The sequence below is a fragment of the Schistocerca serialis genome, chromosome 1, assembly GCF_023864345.2.
Source record: "Schistocerca serialis cubense isolate TAMUIC-IGC-003099 chromosome 1, iqSchSeri2.2, whole genome shotgun sequence".
Classification (NCBI taxonomy): Eukaryota; Metazoa; Arthropoda; class Insecta; order Orthoptera; family Acrididae; genus Schistocerca; species Schistocerca serialis.
This window is the reverse complement of record NC_064638.1, coordinates 636,947,990-636,961,834: the sequence shown is the minus strand read 5'-3', so window position 1 is coordinate 636,961,834 and position 13,845 is coordinate 636,947,990. Positions and strand designations below refer to the sequence as shown.

The 13,845-nt window shown below is 43.4% G+C and overlaps 1 protein-coding gene and 1 pseudogene across 1 annotated transcript in view; both read left to right on the top strand.

Moving 5' to 3' along the window:
• Nucleotides 1–13,845, top strand: part of LOC126457960 (GTP-binding protein drn-1-like) — a 336,213-nt gene that overhangs the window by 114,105 nt on the left and 208,263 nt on the right. The window lies entirely within an intron of this gene.
• On the top strand, nt 2,144–2,261 carry LOC126427787 (5S ribosomal RNA; annotated as a pseudogene).

Sequence of the window (13,845 nt, the reverse complement as noted above, 5' to 3'; positions counted from 1 at the left end):
CCATAGATAAGGGGTAGTATAGCGTGGTAAATGTTTTTCAGCAATTTGAGGCTAACAATCCTGCAACAATAGGCGCTAAGTTGGTGGAAATATACGGCAAAAACACGACATAATATAAAACAGCGGTTTGGCGGCACAGCCACTTCCAATGTGGTCAGACTTGTCTGAAAGACGAATGAAGTGGCAGGCGAGCTCTCTGTGAATAAACTGGGATTCCGAAGGAAGTGGAGATGCTGGAGCTTGAAGATTGTGTATCGCAATCAAAGCTAAAGTGGAAAAAGTGAAAATGAGTTTCCCATATCTCCCGCGGACCGTGGCTGCTGAAAACCATCCAGAATATCCGTCCAACGGATGCATCAGTGAAAATGTTGCATTTCTGACAGGTCATTCTAGTTGCCTTCTTTATCTACGTAGTCGTCCCTGACGAGTACTGGATGTGTCACAAGGACCACACGTCACGGATTCCAAGGATTCATCGCGCACAAATTTGGCAAAGATCTACCTTCATGATGCATTAAGATGCTCCGTGGTTTTGGGACTGCTCTGGCATGGTGCTAACAGATCATGCTCGAAAGCGGCAAATCATCGCAGGGATCCTCTACACAAATCTCCTGTAGAAGCTGTCGAGACAAAGTGTCGCGGCAAACTGTCCAAGAAGGTGTTCCCGTTCAGCGACAGCGCCAAGAAATAGTCACACATGCTACTCCCTGCTGACATGGCTCCCATTGAATTCTTCCTCTTTCATAGGAAGAATAAGCCATTTCCGGAATGGCGATTTACGAAGTGTAACGTTTTCTTAAGCTCAGACGTAAACACCACTCATAGATTAGGCTTTTGGCTGGCAGACAGCTGTCTACCACGCTGCGAATGAAGCGTCTCATTTACAAACTGATAGAAGGAAGTGTTTGAAAACCATACATTTTTCGATTACAAAACAGGGTGACCATAAACTCCCGCTATCTTTTCGAAAAGTCATATCTTCGAAACTACACTGTCCAGTCTCACTAATGTGACCACCGTTAGTAACATGTAGAACCAAATTCTTCAGAGCCACCCTTTGTGCGAGACGCCCAGAAAGAGAGTCAGTGATGTTCCAGGAAGACCTACAGGGTTATGGAGCCATGTCAACTTCATTGCTGTGGTCAGCAGTGATAGGTTTCTCGGCTGAGATTCCAGCCCGATCGAGGTAGTCTCACAGGTTCTTGATTCGGTGTAACTCCCGGGAGTCTGGTGGCCTGGGTAGTACGATATACTCACCCCTGTGCTCTTCTAACCATCCCCTACACTGCAGGCTGAGTAGCATGTTGCATTGTCCTGCTGGTAGTTGCCAGCCTGCCGAGTAAAAGCAAACAGCATGTATAGGACCCCACGAATACGTGCATGCTTGTGTTCATCCTTAGTGCCTCCCAGAATGACGAGGTCAGGAAGTGCAACGCAGACCATAACGTTCCCTTCTCCGGCCTCGAACCTTCCGATACTTGCTGCAAAGTGGCTGTTGGCGTGCAGATTCCAGCCTTCGTTGCTGACGAACAGTAATCAGCATGGATGCATGAACCAGGTGCCTGCTGCGAAGGCTCATACGCTGCAACGTTCGCTGAACGCTTGTTAGGTAGACTTTTTGATGATATGGGCAGACATTCGGTCAACAGCTACACGTCTGTTTACCTGGACATGTTTCAACAGTTCTTCCTCCACAGACTGGAGAGATTCACCTGTCCAACATCTTTCAACATTGTAGTGCATCTGCACGATAGAGATTGAACGTGCCGGGTGTGCTGAATAACCAGTTTTCTGTAAAGTGGACGGATCATGATAGTCAAATTCCATGAACAACCGCGAAGGCCATTAGATTCCTTTTTAAAGGGTTACGTCAGGGATCGCATGTACACAGGACTATTCAATGAAGTCGTTGCCCCTGCTCCACGATCCAGTGAAGCAATCAGAATTGTTGATGCTACTAGTCTGATGTGTACTTGGGCAGTACTCGAGTTTAAGGTGTGACTTATAATTATGCAAGACGCCTTGAACATCTTGTGAATACAGAGCTCTAACACCGCCTTGATCTCTACGAGCGATGACTTGAGTGCTCCTAGAAATTCAGGCGCAACAGAAAAAAATTTTGACAGCTGCTAAACTCTATACTGCCAACGGTTTCGCCGCAGTGATAACACCGGTTCTCGACAGATCACCGAAGTTAAGCGCTGTCGGGCAGGGCTAGCACTTGGATGGGTGACCATCCGGTATGCCGTGCGCTGTTGGCAAGCGGGGTGCACTCGTCCCTTGTGAGGCAAACTGGGGAGCTACTTGATTCAGAAATAGCGGTTCCGGTCTCGGAAACTGACATTTCGGCCGGGAGAGCGGTGTGCTGACCACATCTTCCTCCGTGTCTGCATACTGTGACACCTGTGGGCTGAGGATGACATGGCGGCCAGTCAGTAGCTTTGCGCCTTCGTGGCCTGTGAGGGAGGAGTTTAGTTTAGTTTAAACCGTTTACTAGAAACTACGATTCTGTGTCTTTAATACTGACCTAGTTATAAATTTTTGAAATGACAGTGGAAAACCAGGAACGAAGTGCACTGATTAAAAAGGGTGTAAGACAGGGATGTAGACTGTTCAGTCTATACGTCGAAGAAGCTGTGAGGGAAATAGAAGGTTCAAGAGTGGGGTTAACATTCAAGTTGGAAGTATATAAATGATGAGATTCGCAAATGACCTTGCTATCCTCAGTAAAAGTGAAGAAGAATTACAGGACCTGTTGAATAGAATTAACAGTCTAACGAGTACAAAATATGGAATTACAGGAAATCGAAGAAAGACGGAAGTAAAGAGAAGAATCAGAAATGAGATCAACGAGAAAATTAACATCAGAACTGATAGTCGTGAAGTATGTCAAGTTAAGTAATTCTTTTACCTAGGCAATAAAATAACCCATGACCGGCGGAGCAAACAGGATATAAAATGTAGGCTAACTCTGGAGGAAATGGCAATCCTACCCAAGTGATCTCTGCCAGTATAAAACATTTGAGGAAGAAATTTATAAGAACGTACGTTCGGAAAGCAGAATTGTATGGGAGTGAAACAGCGACTGTGAGTAAACCAGAACAAAAGAGGATCGAAGTACTTGAGATGTTGTCCCACAGAATAATTTCGAAAATTAGATGGATTGATAAGATAAGAAATGAGGAGGTACCCCGCAGAATCGGGGAGGAAAGGAATGTTTGAAAGACACTGACAAGAAGAAGGGGCAGGATTATAGGACATCTGTTAAGTCATGGAGAATAGCTTCTACGGTATTAGAAAGAGACGTAGAGAGTCAAAACTACAAAGGAAGACAATTGGGATACATCCAGCAGATAACAGATGACGTAGTTTGTAAGTGCTACTTTGAAATGAATATTTTGGCACATGAGAGGAATTCGAGGCCGGCGGCGTGAAACCAGTCAGAAGACTGATGACAAAAAGAAAAAGTGGGACCTTATGCACACGTGGTACACGGAAATCTGTTGAGGAAAGTGAACCAATTCATGCGCATTTGTAGGCGGTGAGTGCACCCTCAGATGAGATGCCGCGTTGGACATTGCCCCCTGCAGCCTGTTTACCTCGTGCAGTTGTGACCAGGAAACGTTGCGTAATGGGGCGTACCGGTATCATCGGACACAGGAAACGGCGACCGAGGACGCGCACACGATACGCGGCGTGGCGCGGCCTAGATCGATAGCACCTGCCGGCCGGAGCCCGGCGTCATACGTGCCGCCCACGGCCGACACCTCTGCCCTGCTTTCCTTTCGTCTCACTGCATTACACTCCTTCACTACTGACGCCGTGTCGTCCGTTCTGGTTTCGGGGATTCGCGGCGCAGGCACGCAAGTTTCGAACCGGTAAGTGACCATAATCGTCATTTCCGATAATCATTTATTCATAATTATCTTCTTCACACTGAAGGCATTTAACACACTTTGCTGATTCAGTCCCTAAGAAGCTATCATCCTGTTTCAAAAAGATACAACAAAAATAGAATACAAAGCTAAAATTAAAAACGTACAAGGTAAAAATATAAGAACTAGTGAGCACTCACAGACACGTGCAATTTGTCTGCTTCACATACTTCTGTAACGCCTAAAGTACCAGCTGTTGCTCTTTACTACAGGAACTGTTGGTAAAGTCTTTGTTCAATTCTTGTACATTGATCAAAATCCAAACATTTGTTTTAAACTGACCACACGTTATCAGTTGAACCCACAGAGATATTTTCCTTTTAGAACATTTTAGAAACAGTAATAAATACTGTAAAGAGGAAAGGTCTCGGCATGTTCATCTGACTGCGCGTGCTTCAGTCTCACACCATGACGTTGTTCGGTTCTTAGACTATTGTAAAAACGACAACCCTAATTTTTGCTCATTTTTTTAGTGAGGGAAGTAAAACATGTCGTTAATAAAAGAATAAATTGCAACCAAGACTTTTTAATTCAAATTGTTCTACCTACAATTGATGTACCAGACAGCCCAATGGCGTGGAAGATATTTTACTGGAATACAAATTTTTATTTTATCTGTTAAATGTCACTTATATCTGTTTGCAAAATGCCTTGGACTCGTCAATTTTTGTCTCCTCTGGGGCATAAATTACTAATATTATTCTTAGGATTCCTCTTGAAACTTTCATTTCTGCGTCTACAATACGTTTATTTACGTATTCATAATGCAGTATTATAAATTCCTATGAATGTAAGTGGCAACACCTTTACTTGCTGTAGATTATAATACAGTGATGTATTTACATAGTTCCAGATTTTTTTGTTCTTTTATTCTGTAACTCTTCCAAAATCTATTTTCATTTGTTTCAAACGTTAAATTACTTTGACATCCTTAAGAGCAATTCCCGAAACGTTTCAAGAGGCAGCTTTCCAAGCTTCATTAAACGGTTTTATTTTGCTCCTATTTCTTGCTCATGTAGTATTCCATTAGTCCGCCCTATTTCCAAGGCTGGACTGAGTACTACGTGAATTTTTATTGAGTACTTGAATGGGATACTGGCCCGCCGCAGGAAAATTTGGAAATTTGTGGTAAGTTCGTAGGGTGGTTGTGGGGGGGGGGAGGGGATGCGAACTTTGGCAAGGCGTTTTCGACCGCTTGGCTACCCGGCGTGGTGCCCGTCGCAGGTAAGACAAGTCGTGAGACTGATGTCTCTGAGCTTTACCAGCCACAGCTCGTAACTCACAGAAGTCTGCATAAGGCATTTCCTCTGCACTCCTCTGCCGGAGTGACAGAGCGGTTCTAGGTCCTACAGTCTGGAACCGCGCGACCGCTACGGTCCCAGGTTCGAATCTTGCCTCGGGCATGGATGTGTATGATGTCCTTAGGTTAGTTAGGTTTAAGTAGTTCTAAGTTCCAGGGGACTGATGACCTCAACAGTTAAGTCCCATAGTGCTCAGAGCCATTCTGCACTCCTGTACCCAACGTTATAATGTTATAGCTACATGGCTAATCCCCCCCCCCCCCCTTCGTCATAGCTCGTCTATTGGCTGGGTACTTCACTGGCAGGAGGCAGGAGAGGTTGACAGATCACAAAGGCTGTAAATTCGCATATGCCCATATGCCCCATTAGTTCCCTGCATTAGTACCCTGTCCTGGAAATATCGTACCTAATTAAGAGTCACTTGCAGTATGAACTGCGGACATGCAAGTTAACCAAGGCAGCGTAGATGAGTTGAGCTAATGGCTGTGTGGCACGTTGGACAGCTGCGTCAACTCGCTCCTGACACACTTGGTGCACTGCATACGGTACTTTGCTGTCTGCTGAGTAAGCGAATAATGAACTATTGCTAAGTGGTGAGGCTTCGCTGTCTCAGGTCCTTAGCATTCATACACACATTAACCATCAGGGTAACGTCATTCAGTGCCAGGAATGTAAAATGGCTGAGGGTAATACTAATATTTGTAAGAGGGATTGACATTCCAGTCATGCAGGAAACACCAAGGATAAGCTGTTTGTTTACTAACTGGAGCTCCTACCTCGCACTAGAAGTGGTAGCTGGTACACATTTCTGGTAGATGTCGCATTTAGTTAGGTTTAAGTAGTTCTAAGTTCTAGGGGACTGATGACCTCAGCAGTTAAGTCCCATAGTGCTCAGAGCCATTCTGCACTCCTGTACTCAACGTTATAATGTTATAGCTACATGGCTAATCCCCCCCCCCCTTCGTTGCTTCTTAATAAATCCATGACTAGTTGGCTAACCGTTCAGCACGTGGCTAAAATATTTTTTGGTGTTTTGTGCACCTAAGGTTTTAGTAATCAATAATGAGCCGGCCTTTTTTGTCCATGGAATTCAGATGATGTTGTTTTAATACTGCTATTTTCCACTGCTCTGCGTGAAACTCACAACGCTACACTTGCCAAGCTGATGTTTTCATTTCCAGTTAACTTGCCGATATCAAATTTGTGGTCAATAAACGACTTCCTCACCGAGGATATTGATCCTAAGGTAGGAAAGGAAAACTGGGAAGCTGATAGGAATAACATTCGCCTTGCACACCAGAGCAAGGCCACCTGCTACAACAGGGGCAGGTGCCCTGCCTCGTCAGAGATGGGTGAATTTGTTTTTCAAATTAAGATTCAAGCACACATTAAGCCGAGCATAAAATTACTGCAAAGATGCTCCCTCCATTCGGAGGACATGCAAGGTCGTGAAGGTGTACTCCCCGTCAGTTTCCTGGTCCAGAACCGAGCCGCCAAGGAAAATGTTAAGAGTTCATTTAAGTTAGTTAAAATTAGTTCTAGAAACCAGGATGCTGAACTGTAGATTGATACTTGCTGTTACTTTTTTTAGAGGGGGGGGGGGGGGGTGAAGGATTGATCCATGGACGTGCGCTGATAGCGTTTCTGGTTCTTATTAAACCTCTTTCGTTGCGTTGCTTATTTATGGCTTCGCGGGCGTCCTCTGTGGCGGGGTTTTTACAGAAACGTGAGAGATGTTTCAGACCGTGCAAGGCTCGCACCTTCGCTGTCTGCACAGGGGGCCATAAGCTAGATGACGGGTGGCAATTGGCTGTTGGATGGAGCAGTGCTTGGAATAGTGGGTTGTGCCAAGGTGTTATGGTGGACCACTCACTTTCTTTGGAACATTGGAGTTTACTTCAGGGACCAAGCCTCCGTCCGCTGAAGAGTTGAAACGTTACTCTATTTTACAGGTGATGAAGCCATGAAATGCAGTTCGTTTCGGCGAGTTCTCTGATACTTTAGTTGATACACCTGGCAACCAGCATCGTCCATGATTGACTTCGTAGTAATGCAAGAACCATGGTGAGCTCCATATTTGGCAAGCGTTAATACACACATCAAATAAAGTTTGCGTCACCTCGGTTCCGACAGATCCGGAACCTGTACAGAAAATTTGAATAGAGATCAACATAAACATCATTTCTGCCCTTTTTAATGCTCATGAAAACCTCACATAGCATGTTGTATCACTATACAGCGAGACCTTCAGAGGTAGTGGTTCTGATTGCAGGTGGTGGTCCTGATTGCTGTAAACACCGTACCCCTAATGCCCATAGCACGTTCTCTTACATCGATGCATGCCTGTATTCATCGTGGAATACTAATCCACAAGTTCATCAAGGCACTGTTGCTCCAGATTGTCCCACTCCTCAACGGCGATTCGGCGTAGATCCCTCAGAGTGGCTGGCGGCTCCTGTCGTCCAAAAACAGCCCTTTACAATCTTATATAAACAATATCAGTTGCTGCCACTGCATAAAAATGTTAAAAACTTTACAATCTATCCCAGGTATGCTCGATAAGGTTCATGTCTGGAGAACATGCTGGCCATTCTAGTCGAGCGATGTCGTTATCCTGAAGGAAGTCATTCACGAGATGTCCACGATGGGGGCTCGAACTGCCGTCCATGAAGACGGATGACTCGCCAATATACTGACGATATGGTTGCACTATCGACCACCAGCGGCGTACTTCGGCCTCACATAATTCCTCCCCAAAACAGCAGGAAACCTCCATCTTGCTGCACTCGCAGGACAGTGCGTCTAAGGCGTTCAGCCTGACCGGGTTGCCTCCAAACACGTCTCCGACGATTGTCTGGTTGAAGGCATAGGCGACACTCATTGGTGAAGAGAACGTGATTCCAATGGTGAGCGGCCCATTCGGCATGCTGCTGGGCCCATCTCTACCGCGCAGCATGGTATCGTGGTTGCAAACATGGACCTCACCATGGACGTCGGGAGTGATGTTGCGCATCGTGCAACCTATTGCGCAGTTTGAGTCGTAACACAACGTCCTGTGCCTGCACGAAAAGCATTATTCAACATGCTGGCGTTGCTATCAGCTTTCTCCGAGCCATTATCTGTAGGTAGCGGTAGTAGCCCCTGGTCAGCCTGAGCGAGACATGTCGACAGTTCCTGTTTCTCTTCAAAATGGTTCAAATGGCTCTGAGCACTATGGGACTCAACTGCTGTGGTCATAAGTCCCCTAGAACTTAGAACTACTTAAACCTAACTAAGGACATCACACACATCCATGCCCGAGGCAGGATTCGAAACTGCGACCGTAGTGGTCGTGCGGTTCCAGACTGTAGCGCCTTCAACCGCTCGGCCACTCCGGCCGGCTCCTGTTTCTCTGTATCTCCTCCATGTCCGAACCACATTGCTTTGGTTCACTCTGAAACGCCTGGACTCTTCAATTGTTGAGATCCCTTCCTGGCACAAAGTGACGATACGGACGCGATGGAACCGCGGTATTGACTGTCTAGGCATGGTTGAACTACAGACAACACGAACTGTGTACCTCCTTCCTGGTGGAATGACTGGAACTGATCGGCTGTAGGATCCCCTCCCTCATGCATGATTGTTTACATATTTGGGCGGGTTTAGTGACCTCTCTGAACAGTCAAAGGGACTGTGTCTGGGATACAATATCCACAGTCAACGTCTATCTTCAGTTCTGGGAACCGGGGTGATGCAAAGCTTTTTTAATATAATAACGGTTCAATAGACAAACTTTTAGCACTCTTAATGACGTAAAAACCAAAATCTAAGCTGTCCACAAGAAAAATACGGCCAAATTACGATGTATTCCAAAGAAAAGTCGTCATTTTACTGGCAATAGATTGGCCGATGCACTAAAGGTGGATCAGCATCCTGATAGTCATTAAGTCTAACGCTCATTTTATTGTAAGTCTCACTTTGTACTGTTGGGGAATTCTTTTACACATTTAAGTATTTTATATTCCTGAAATTAAAGATTTTCATTTAAATTTAATATTTGTTTTCTATTTCTGTGGTGTTTTGGGGAAGGCCTGTGTTGTCTTTCGCCTGCTGTCAGATTTTACTGGCTGAAAGCTCTTCGAACATTTACCAGAGGAAGGTAATATCGGCTATTCCACACGTAAATCATTGAACAGGATATCATTAGATGTGGGAAAATAGCAGGGCCTCATTGAATGAGAGGCTCTCTGGAATCACTGCAGTTAGCACAGTTGTGAGTGTCCGTTTAATCACATGCCCTGTATTGGCTGTAGGGTAAACTGTAAAGGGAGCTCCCTCATTCTGGGCGTACCCGCTGCCACTGCTGCTGCTCATTATGGGTTTAAGCGGACCTAACACCTCAGATCGTCAGTCTCCTCCACCCACGCCAGCCCCAGGACGGAATCAGTACTCCAACTGTCTGCATAGAGAATAAATTCTATGTGGAAGTGTGAGAAAGTTTTCCAAATACACTACTGCAGTGCCTGTGTTATTCCAAGTTACGATGCAAAGTTTTACCGGACATGCATGCATGTTTTCTAAGCGTTTACGTATCCTGTATCTGCGGGGAGACGTGGGTACCAGTATTCATCTACTGGGATGTGGGGAACTGCCTACAAACCACATCCAGGATCGCCACCACGGCAGCCCTCGTCGTTAATGCGCCGAGCGGAATCGGACCACGACCGGCGTGGCTCCCCGTCCCGGAAACTTCAAAGCACACTGCTAGCCAGGCATCATAAACATTCCCTACTACATATTCGTATATATTTCCATAGCACAACTATTAACTTTATTTCGTATATTTGTCGTACAAGGACACTGATCGTTCAATTTGCTTTGTTATTAATTGTGATCATTTTATACGTTAGGAAACTTTTCGTATGAGTAATGATAATAACCAACAGAGGTTCTGTGTCAAGGTGAATAGGAGACATATTACGGAAACAGATTTGCGTTTGATGTACAGGATTCTAAAATTCCAGAACACTTACGCATGTGCTGAAACGATTCCATCGGATACACTTTTTTGCAATTAATTTATTGTCTGACTAGTTTGGAAGTTAATATATTTTTCTTTGCTGAGTGTTTGAAGAATGTAAGAGCTAGTTCAGAAATCCATGCGTTTCAGTGTCACCAATAGAATACAGATCTAAATATTGGAGAACCTGACCGAAGCTGGTCATCCACTGACGGACAACGGTTTGTAGATCTTCGGACAGTGAGTGACCGCTAGGAAAGTTCTTAGCAGTACCCACGCTTAACATGTGCTGTCGGAAGCTCAGTGATGATTTCTTCTGTGCAGACATCGGTGCCAGAATATATCGGTTATACTAATGGGTGGACAAGTACGGTTACCGAGACTTCAGTAGTGAATATCATTTTTACGGACATGTTTCTCGATGTTCTCGCCGTCTTCGTTGAAAAACTTTCTCCAACGTTTTTCTGGTGGACAGAAACCGTTTATCATGGCGAGTTGTTCCTTCTAAGATTCCTGACACGTTTACCGCATATCCAGATACATTATAAAATTAAAAAGGAATTTCTGCTTTCAGGAAATAATTTTATTATTTGTATATGTCAACATGATCTGTTTCAAAATAGTCGCCTTCAGGTGATGTATAGTTATGCCAGTGGATTTTTCAATGCCCGAAACACGTTTGGAACCTGATCTTGTGGGATAGATTTGATCTCGCCCAACGTTGCGTTTTTAATCTCATCTATGGTTGTAAAACGACGGTCCGTCAAAGTTTCTTTGTTTTCGAGAACTTAAACAAAATCAAATGGAGCCATGGCGGACATGCAAGTTGGCGTATCAAACAACATGGCAGCATGAGTTTTGATGTCTGTATAATTTTCGGTGCTTCTGAAGTACTTTGTTGCACTGATTTCAGATCTGTTACTAGCTTTTATCTGTCAAGTGAAGTTTTTTCACAAATGATGTAAACTCATTTTTCATTTAATCATAAGTTCTGTGGAGAGATATTTTATTGCTGGAAAGGAAAGTTTTATTTTACTAAGATGCAGTAATTGGTCATAGTGTAGTGAGGCCATATCTGTGCTGTTAAATGTAGTTTTGCGGCTTTTTAGAAATGAGTTTCCGCAAGTGTTTGAAAAACCCGAACTATTTTGTTATGTTTGTTACTACGCATAGAGATAGTGATCAAGCCTGAAACTGCACAAGGTATGCCGCGTACGTGTCGAGGGACTTAGTCTGTGGGAAAATGCGAAATAGATTCCTTTTGCAGTTCCCGTGGTTTTGAGGGAGTCGCAAAATTATGTATATGATTGTTATTTTGAAGGAATAAAATACAGGGTGTTTATAATTCAACTTTCGGTATTTGAGAGTGTCCCCGTGAAGAACGAGTGATAGTTGGGCAATGAAACTGTGTTGAAACATTTGTAAAGACATGTTAAAGAGAAATAACGAATGAACAATTACGAAACACATTTTAAATTCTACATGAGAAAGTAACATTTGTTCCTTGCGTGCCATGTTTACGTTTCAGGTTACAAAGAGTGATTAGTGTGACGACCATCAGCATTGCGAACAGCCTGGAACAGCATTAGAGATACCATTTCACGGTATGTTCACAATTCTTTTCGAACGTAGGACCATGCAATGTTTAGCAGTCATGACACATCTCGTGCACTACTTGAAGATGGCACATAGCGTCCAGCATTCTCAGCCATCGTAACAGCGGCTGCTTCAACAATCTGTAGCGCAATTGGCGTCGCCCTCGCCGAGGAGCAACTCCCAAAACCTCAGTTAATTCAAACCCCCGAATCACTTTCTGTTGTAGCTTTTTTGATAAAACAGCTTTAAAGTAAAGCCCTGCCATATTCTCCAGACCCATGTTGACTGTCCGCAACTGTAATGCACACATGCTTATGTTTCAACCCCACGTCGTCGCACCAGTACCGGCATCTAACAGCAAGTCATAACACTAACGATACTAACAAAGCAAATCCTGTAGTGCACACTCTGGCATCATTCCTGTACAATTTGAGTATCCACACGGTAAACAGTTTTTCATCTACACTGGCTTACGAAGCGAAAGTTTAATTCTAACCACCCTGTATTCGAACATTTCTTTGGCCTTACGACCTGTTACGCATCGTAAATATCTCCCTATTTCTATTCCACCTGCCGTTCTTGATGATGTGAAACGACATGATTACTAAATCAAAATGAACCGAATAATTTTACTCGAGACTTGGATCTGACAGAAGATGCTGCCGAACCGTTTGGGTTAAAATTGAAAACAAAACATCTTGTACTACCCGGAGTATAATTCTCCTGGTACAGGAACACAGAAAAATAATTAATAAAATAATTTATAGAAGAAGGCAGTGTGAGTGAAGAACAATAAGAATGGTTCCACGAGGAAATTAAGAAGAGAGAAAAGAGATACTAGGGAAGCTGAAATGCAAACGTAATGGCTGACTAACGTTTTGTGTTAAAGAGAGATGCCACTGGTAGAGTGAGTGGACACAGAAGAGAGGTTTTCTCCAATTCAGAAAGAACTTGATGCAACGAAATCAGGGAAGATAAATTAAATTCTAATGGTTGTCTACGTTTTTGTAATAATTATTTGCACATATACCATTGCTTACTTTAATGCAGTGTCTAGTGATTCAATACAAGATTACAAAAATAATTTATTTTAATGCTATTAAAAAATTTACGTTTCAAAAAGAAATTATATTAGCTAAAATTTCAGACGTGATTTGTAGAAAAATTTGACGTGAAACACAGAAACCAAAATTAATCTGAATTCAGAATTAACAATACTTTAAATATCACCTTACAGCCATAAAACATCGTTCCAAAAGTCTTAAAATGCAGCATAGTAAAATTCATGAACTAAGTGAGAGCAGCTCTACTATTGTGGTGCAAAAGATGTGAATTATTCAGATCGCTTCTCGCAAATCCCGTAGTACTTCTCCGTAATACACCTTATTAATCGCTCGACATTGTGGCCGGAGCTCATGATGTACTATGCTTTTTAAAATCTAAGGAAACAATAATAAAAACCTTCACATGTGACCGCACTGCAGAATTTTGCATCGTGGTGATCCAGAATGCTTCCAATAGGACAACTGAGCCCTAGTTTCGACATTACAGCCTCAAACTTAAGTTTGATATCATGTTACGACATGTTTCAGTGGTTCTACATTGCTATTGATTCCTTAGTAACTTCCATTCACATCTATAATATTCGAAAATTTTGAACAAACTTTTCTGTCACTCATTTAAGACGCAAAACATCCGAAAATATTTCATGCCATTAGCCAGTTGACGTGATTCAGCTAGCGTTAATAGTTCCATAACCAACTTTTGCACCTTTTCCACGGTCTCATCGCTTAACAATGCTGTTTGGTGTCCAGGGCACAAGTAATTTTCAACATATTCATGAATTTCCTGTTATGCTCATAGTAGACGCGCCAAAAGCGATGCGTAACTTCACTAAAATCTCGGTTTCCTTTATCCCGTCCACATGGGGAAATTTAATACAACTTTTCTGATCTATTTTATACTAAATAATGAGCGATACTACCAAAACACATCAAATATTTAAACAACTGAC